Below are 8,045 nucleotides of genomic sequence, written 5' to 3'. Positions count from 1 at the left end.
CTTTGCAGAGGACGCTCTGCAATGCGGCTCAGATTCGGATCAAGAAATTAAGATTACCAGCCAAACGCGCACTGAAAAGGACCCTGCGCAGGCCAAGAAAGCCACAGAAACAGCGCCACCATCCGCAGGCCACCATCCGCAAACAGCTTCGCGCAAACGTCATTGCCGTGGATATTCCTGCAGATGTAGAAACGCAACCATTTCTAAAGATAGAGAAACTCGGCCCTGTTCTAGTGCAAGCCTACGTGACTCCTCCGAGAGACGCGATCAAAGGCGTCATATATGGCGTAAGCACAGAATTTACTGACGAAGACATTCGAGCTACAATTCGCCCCCTGCAAGGTGGGCCAAAAATTTTGAATGCCTACCGGCTTGGTAAAACAAAGCAGACTGTTCTCGTGGTGTTTGCCGGAAATAAGCTCCCGCGTCACGTACGCATGGAGTATATTGCGCATCAAGTCCAACCTTTTCGCCCGACACCTATCTTGTGTTCGCACTGTCAAAGGATTGGTCACAAGGCGAACATTTGCCCACATGAAGCACGATGTGGCAGATGCGGAGGAACACACACTGCAGGCGAAATCTGCACCGCTACGAAACCACGCTGTCTACATTGCCAAGGTGAACATATTACGGGCGATCCCAGCTGCCCACACTACAAACGCGAACTACTCATTTGTCGCGAACAAGCTGTGCAGCCGTCACTCACACGCCGCCAGGCAATTGCCAGAACTAAGACTGAGACACACGCTAACAAATATACGTCATTCGAAGTCGCGGAATCCGAGAAAAAAGATAATACAGATGTTCAGAAATTACCAAAGGAAGTTCTTGATGCGCAGGCACACTCGAAAGAGCGCCAAAAAGCCTCTACAAGGCAACCTTTGCCCAAAGGCACCTTAACACAGCTGAGAAGGAAAGATACCGAGGTCAAATGTCAGGGCACGACAAATTCACCAGAGATAAAGAAAACTTTCGTCCAAGAGAACCGTATGAAAGAGCCGCAAAACACGGGGCTGCACAATAATTTGCCCACTGCCAGCTTATCACAGCTAGTGAGAGATGTAAGCGAAGCTAAGTAACAACGCGAAGCTGGATTACGCGACTCATTCGATATTCAATGGCGGCGGTTCGAAGTACTGCTGGAGCGTATGCAGAGCGCTATCATGACTATGCAGCAAACGATGGGCCAACTGGCAGCTCGTATTCTTGCACTAGAGAGACAGACACAACCTCGCATGTCTACTGTAGCGAGACTCGAAGAACAGGAGGTGAACCAGGGTTAGCGGCTTCTCGGTAGTCATAGTACAAGCTCAAAAAAGCAGATTTCTGTCATCGGCGTCGCCGTCGCCGTCGCCGTGAGGTTCCGTATGACGTCATTTGGAGATAAAATCATCGCCGCGCGCCGAACGCTGTATGTGCGAGTGAAAGGGCGCGAGGGGCGCGTCTTTCACGGGGAGTGAACGCACGGCGGAGAACAAACGCGCGTTCTGCGCCGTGCTCGCTTAAGGGCTGCAGAAGTAGGCGTCTCTTTTCTCCTTTACAATCACCATATATGTAGAGCAAACGCGCCTTCTTCCGACGCGCGAGAGGCCGTGGGGGAGGGGGAGAGAAGGGAGGCGACGTTTAGCTGCGGCACCAAGTGCCTATTTTGTATCAGAGGCTCCGGCTACAGTCACCAACGCCGCACGCATTTTGAGCGAACGCGGGCAAAACGCCGATGGCGTCGACAACAGTTCTGCGTGTTGCCGATGCTGCTGCATCTCCAAGTTTATACAGCTGATAAAGCTAATATCATTACTCCGTATAGCTCTCTACAAGTTTGCTATCGCAATTGATGCTTCGCCTTTCAGGTGAAACTGCGACAACTTTTTTTTTCACATGGTGTCTTTTTCGTCCTCCTTTGTCCTTGTTTCTAGCGCAGTTAAAATCTTTCCAATATGAACTTCAACCAACTAGCCCAACTTGGTGCACTAGCCAGGAGAGCCGTACGAGCCGCAGCAATCCAAAGCCTCTTAGGCGGTAAGCACGACTGCTCCGCGCCCTAAATGACTCTAATAAAGTTTTTCGTCCGTCCGTCCGTCCGTCCGTCCGTCCGTCCGTACGTCCGTCCAGTCCATCCATCCATCCATCCATCCATCCATCCATCCATCCATCCATCCATCCGAGAGTTACATGCGCGCGCTCGCACTACACAGCAGAAAATGACATCTGTATATTGCGTGAAGTGCTCGCAAAGAACCCTTTTCTGGACGTTAAGCGGTGGCCACAAGTTGAGAAAAATCTTTCAGAGGGTACGAAGAAAACATTTTCGCTGCGGTCAATACGCAACCTTTGCGAGACGTATACTGGCGCCGGCCATGTCGTCGGTAAATCGCTTCTGGCAACGGTAGAAATAGATCCATGATGTCAGCTAACTCAAAGCGTACAGCAGATGATCGCAGAGCAAACTTCCACTGATTTTTGCCATTTTACACAGGTGTAATCACCGTTTTGCAGTGAATCACAAAAAAAAAAACATTTAAGAACACTTGACTGCGATTGGCTTTGCTTGGCTTAAAATAGTTTACTTAATTCGTAGTACTAGCAAAGCGATTAGGTTTATGACATTTTATTGTTTGCTCTTTTTGCTCAAATATTCATTCTGTTCGTTTTCACTTGCCCTTTTATTGCGATAGCAATTATATGGACACTCCAAAGCGGATTTCTGCCGTCGGCGTCGCCGTCGCTGTCGCCGTCGCCGTCGCCATGAGGTTCCGTATGACGTCAACGGCGATGAAATCGTCGCCGCGCGCCGGACGCTGTATGTGCGAGTGAAAGGGCGCGAGGGACATGCGCTTTCACGGAAAGCGAACGCACGGCGTCGAACAAACGCGCGTTCTGCGCCGTGCTCCCTGAAGGGCTGCAGAATTAAGCGTCTCTTTCCTCCTTTACAATCACCATATATAGAGATCAAACGCAACCCGGCTTGGGGGCCCAGAGCCTTGGGTCCACTGTCTAATGTATTTTATAAATGTATACATAACGTAAGTTTTGTTTTATAATTGCTAGTAACAAACTCCCAGAGGACCTCCGATGTGGAGCCGGTTTAACGCAACGTGAGAAACAAAAATAACTAAAAACGCGCATATAAGCAGTTGTATGTTCGAATTAGACATACGAAAGGTAACTTTTATATTATTATAATTTAGTATTGCGTATCAAAGAAAATACAGGACTCCGACACAGGTCGCGACGGGCATTTACATTTAATATCGACCACGCCCTTAGCACGTCACGTTCTTCACCGCCACAGGAAAAAAAAAATGACAACAGTCTATTGCGAACTTGCAAAATCACAATATTTCCAGCGAAGCTGTTTCTTTCGGGCAGTTGCAATACGAAGTTCAGTTGCACGTAATTAAATCTCGTACTTTAAAGCGTTGCCCGTATATGAATAGCCGTTTGAAATTTTCGCGCATATAACGCTTTCTAGCAGTTGTTAAGGGATTTTTCCAAATGGAAGTCCACAAAAATTTTACTTCAACAGAACATCGGCCCGCGAATTAGGCGCACTCTCAAAGTGCTCATAACGCTCGGGTACGCTTGTATACGTTAAAAACATTATTTAAAAGGGCGCAATTAACCCACGCACTTTAAACTTTGACTACACATCACTCCTTACCTGGTCCTTACTTTCACCAAACATAATGAAGGTGTCTCGTTTAGTTCCCCGAGGACACCGGGAGAATCTCGTATAGCGCACGAAAATAAAAAGGAGGAAAGGGGGTCAGTAATTATTTGTAACTCTCCTAATTACGTCAGTAACCTGAGAAGTTTGCGAAACAGAGCACATAATATTCCTCCCACTTCTACTAAATATAAGCATTTTGTAACTCAAGGTTATCTCGGGACAGTGAGAAACGTAGCTGATAATGGCAGCGTGGCACTTTCAAACACTTGCTTAAAGAATGTTTTGTAAAAGCTGTATTCATTCCGCACGTACTTAACTTCGCGCACAGATTTGTCATAGTGGTCCGCCCATTTTTTGCAAAGAAGCACCTTGGTGTAATCTGTATTAATGCCAAGTTGCGTGCCAAATTTTGTGCACCTTATTTTCGCCAACTATACATTTTCAATAGCGTAGAGCTCTCTTAGAACACTGGGAAACATAGCGTATAAACTGGCCATATAACACGTTTTTCGCACTTGCCAATATTTTTGTTCTTTTTTTTTACAAAGGTTGTATTTGATCCACGTGCATTTTCCTTCGCAGACAAACTCGTCGTAGCGTTTCACACATGTTCGCTAAATTTGATTTTGGTGTCTTTTGTAGTTATGCCATAGGTAGCTGACTAACTTTTGCGCCGCTCGAAAAACATTCATAACGTTCACTTTTATACGTAGCTTATTGCGCAAGCAGTAACTAATCCAAACAATTTGAATTTTTGCCTACCCAACCAATAACGTGCTCCTTATTTTCGCTGAATAAAGACTTTGTGTAGCGTAGAGTTCCTTCGGGACACTGGTAAACATGGCGTAAAATGTCCATATAATGTTTTTCAAGCACTTGTTGAATGAGTGACGAAGGCTCTATTTGATCCACATGCATATAACTTTTCACACAAGTTCGCTGTAGCGTTCCCCTTTTGTTCAGTCAACTTGATCTTGGTTGCATTTGTAGTTATACCAGGGCAGCGGGCTAAATCTGGAACCGCTCGTAAAACGCATTAAACACGCTCCGCAAAGCTCTCGCGTACGCGCCACAAATAACCACACCCTTTTAACTCTGCGTACACATCAATCGTAATGCATTCGTTATTTTTGCCAAATATAAACAAGGTGGCTTGCTTAGTTCATCGAGTACAGCGGAGAAACCAACTGAAATACTCGTATGACGAGCGAAAATACAAATACAAAACAAGGGTTCAGTAATTATTACCAAACGCTTCTTGTTAGGAGCAGTTCCGACACATTATTACACTTACCGTTCCGCCTATTCTTGGTTTAACATTTCCCCTAGTTCGAACTTTGGGTCTTGTACAAATGTTTTAGGACTCTTGGAATCAGTCGCGAATGACGCGTATGACACTCTGGAAAGCTTGAATAAGTAACTTTATTCAAAGGCTGTAACTACGCTACAGAGATTAAACATTTATAATTCGTCCCGTAAAACATGTTTCATGCTGTATAACAAAATATAAGCAGCGGGCCTCGCATAGTTCCCCGAGGAGACCGGGAAAAAGCAACTACGTGCCATGTAGTTGCTACATGTAGCAACTATACATGTAGCTAATACATGTAGCAACTGCATAATAATAATAGCAGTAGTCACGCTGACGACGATGACGACGACTGAACCGAAAAATGGAAGACGAGAATCGCCAAAGTTGTGTATGTCTTGACTGTTACTTGGTAGCGCGTGGCCGATCATAATATTACAAAAAGTAATAAACAAACAAAAGGGGACAAGGGTACTGGGGCGGCTTGACAGGCTTTGTCGGAATTCAAGCTGTGCACAAGTATCGTATGGTAATATTGCAAGAGAACACTCTTCTCCCCCGTCCACATTTCTACGCCATGCATTCGCGCAACATTGAGGCAAGGGGCAAGAGCAGACCGCGGCTACGGTGATTCACCGCCTGCGACCCGCTGAACACGAGGTCGCCGGTTCGTTTCCAGACCACCACGGCCACATTTCGATGTCTCGGCAGGAATGTAATGTGCTCTCGTAGTGACATAGTTTCCTGCTAGTAAAGCCTCAAGGGGCCAAAGTTCATGTCCAGCCTTTCAATTAACCGTGTACGGGAGGCTTTAATTAATGCGTCGCAAGCGTTGCGAACTTTTTAAAAACGGTTCTGGGGGTTCTCTGAATTTCGCCGCAGAGAGGTTCAGATTTTGTTTTCGTATGATGTAACAACGTTCGTGTGATTTTTCTGGCTCCGTTACAGCTCCGAACGTTTCGAGAAACGTTACATACACAAAGACAGCAGCATCAGCCAAAGCGTCGACCGCACGGAGAAGGCTGCGTGTTTCTCGTCGCCAGGATGACGCACTGCTGCGCCAGACCGAAAAAAAATAAATAAACGGAAAATAGAAAGAGAAAGAGTCGACGGGCGATAGCGGCGGCTGAACTTAGCTCTCGGCGCATCGGCGGTAAATAAATAGCGCGCGCGCGCGGCTACTCTAAACGAGACCGAGGCGCTGTGCGAGCCTTTGGCTAAATGCGCCACATACGCCGCCCCTGGAGTCCGCGTCTTCGTATATACATGTACACTTGAAGCAGAGACGGCTCGCGGCCTTGGGAAGAGTAATTTGGTTTCGTCGCCAGACTGTCCTCATTACGTCCTGGTTGATACACATATATGGTATAATTTTTTAACTGCACTAACACACACTGACAAGGACGAGGCAGACAAGACGTGCGCAGTCTGCCTCGTCCTTGTCAGTGTGTGTCCTTGGCAGCGGAGAGGCGGCTGGTCACTCTGGTCTTACTATATAGAGGGTCTCTATACAACGCATACCCCACGAGTCTGCTCTGTCTGTGTCGTTAAATTTGCTGCGATCTCGCACTTATACCCGAGTTTTGTGCCACTCCAAGGTAATATACACTGGCATCCCGTATATCTGATGTGTCTTCTTTCAATACATACATACTTACATACGTACTATCGGCGTCAAATGAAACGCGAACAGCGGAGCGCCTACCGGAAGGTATAGTGCGCGCCGTCCAGTCATCACCATCGACAGGAGCGGAGCACACATCCGGTTTGACTGCACTGCGTGAAGATATGTTCCCCCTATACTGCAATATTTTCGTTTCCTTTCTGGTCGTCTTTTATTTGAAAGCGACAAAAGATGACGGCGCAATAACGATGACTGCCTAAACTGTTCCATGCGCACCATTGTTCGAGTTTCATTTGACGCCGATAGAACATACGATTTCGTTGCGCTTGGCGATAATACTTGCCCTAAGCTGTGATATTTTATCTTCTGTTTTCTTTGATTTTCGTTTGTCGCTTTGAAATAAAGGAGAGCCAAAAATAAACGAAAGGGGGGAGCATCATCTCGCAGTGCGGTCAAACCGGATGTTCGCGCCTCTCAATGGTGACGACTGCACGGCGCACACTATACCTTCCATTAGGCGCTTCGCTGTTCGCGTTTCATTTGACACCGATAGTACATACATACATACATACATACATACATACATACTACATACATACATACATACATACATACATACATACATACATACATACATACTTATAGATGTGTGTGTGTGTGTGTGTGTGTGTGTGTGTGTGTGTGTGTGTGTGTGTGTGTGTGTGTGTGTGTGTGTGTGTGTGTGTGTGTGTGTGTGTGTGTGTGTGTGTGTGTGTGTGTGTGTGTGTGTGTGTGTGTGTGTGTGTGTGTGTGTGTGTGTGTGTGTGTGTGTGTGTGTGTGTGTGTGTGTGTGTGTGTGTGTGTGTGTGTGTGTGTGTGTGTGTGTGTGTGTGTGTGTGTGTGTGTGTGTGTGTGTGTGTGTGTGTGTGTGTGTGTGTGTGTGTGTGTGTGTGTGTGTGTGTGTGTGTGTGTGTGTGTGTGTGTGTGTGTGTGTGTGTGTGTGGTGTGTGTGTGTGTGTGTGTGTGTGTGTGTGTGTGTGTGTGTGTGTGTGTGTGTGTGTGTGTGTGTGTGTGTGTGTGTGTGTGTGTGTGTGTGTGTGTGTGTGTGTGTGTGTGTGTGTGTGTGTGTGTGTGTGTGTGTGTGTGTGTGTGGTGTGTGTGTGTGTGTGTGGTGTGTGTGTGTGTGTGTGTGTGTGTGTGTGTGTGTGTGTGTGTGTGTGTGTGTGTGATATACCTATGATATGATGGTGGTGGTGGTGGTGGTAACATCTATTTAGGTCCTGAAGAATTTTCACCCCGTTTTTATAGGGGCAAGACTGCGGGCCGCTCCCACGTTGGAACGGGAAGGCCAAGCCTCACCGCCGCATCGTGGGCCTTCTGGACAGCCCGGAGTTGATTAATCCATTCGTGGCTCTTGACCTATGATATGTTTAATAAAAATCAGGCCCCTCGGTTCCCTT

Source organism: Dermacentor silvarum, chromosome 4 (genome assembly GCF_013339745.2).
Source record: "Dermacentor silvarum isolate Dsil-2018 chromosome 4, BIME_Dsil_1.4, whole genome shotgun sequence".
NCBI classification, from domain to species: Eukaryota; Metazoa; Arthropoda; class Arachnida; order Ixodida; family Ixodidae; genus Dermacentor; species Dermacentor silvarum.
The sequence above is the reverse complement of the archived record's forward strand: the minus strand, read 5'-3'. Positions refer to the sequence as shown.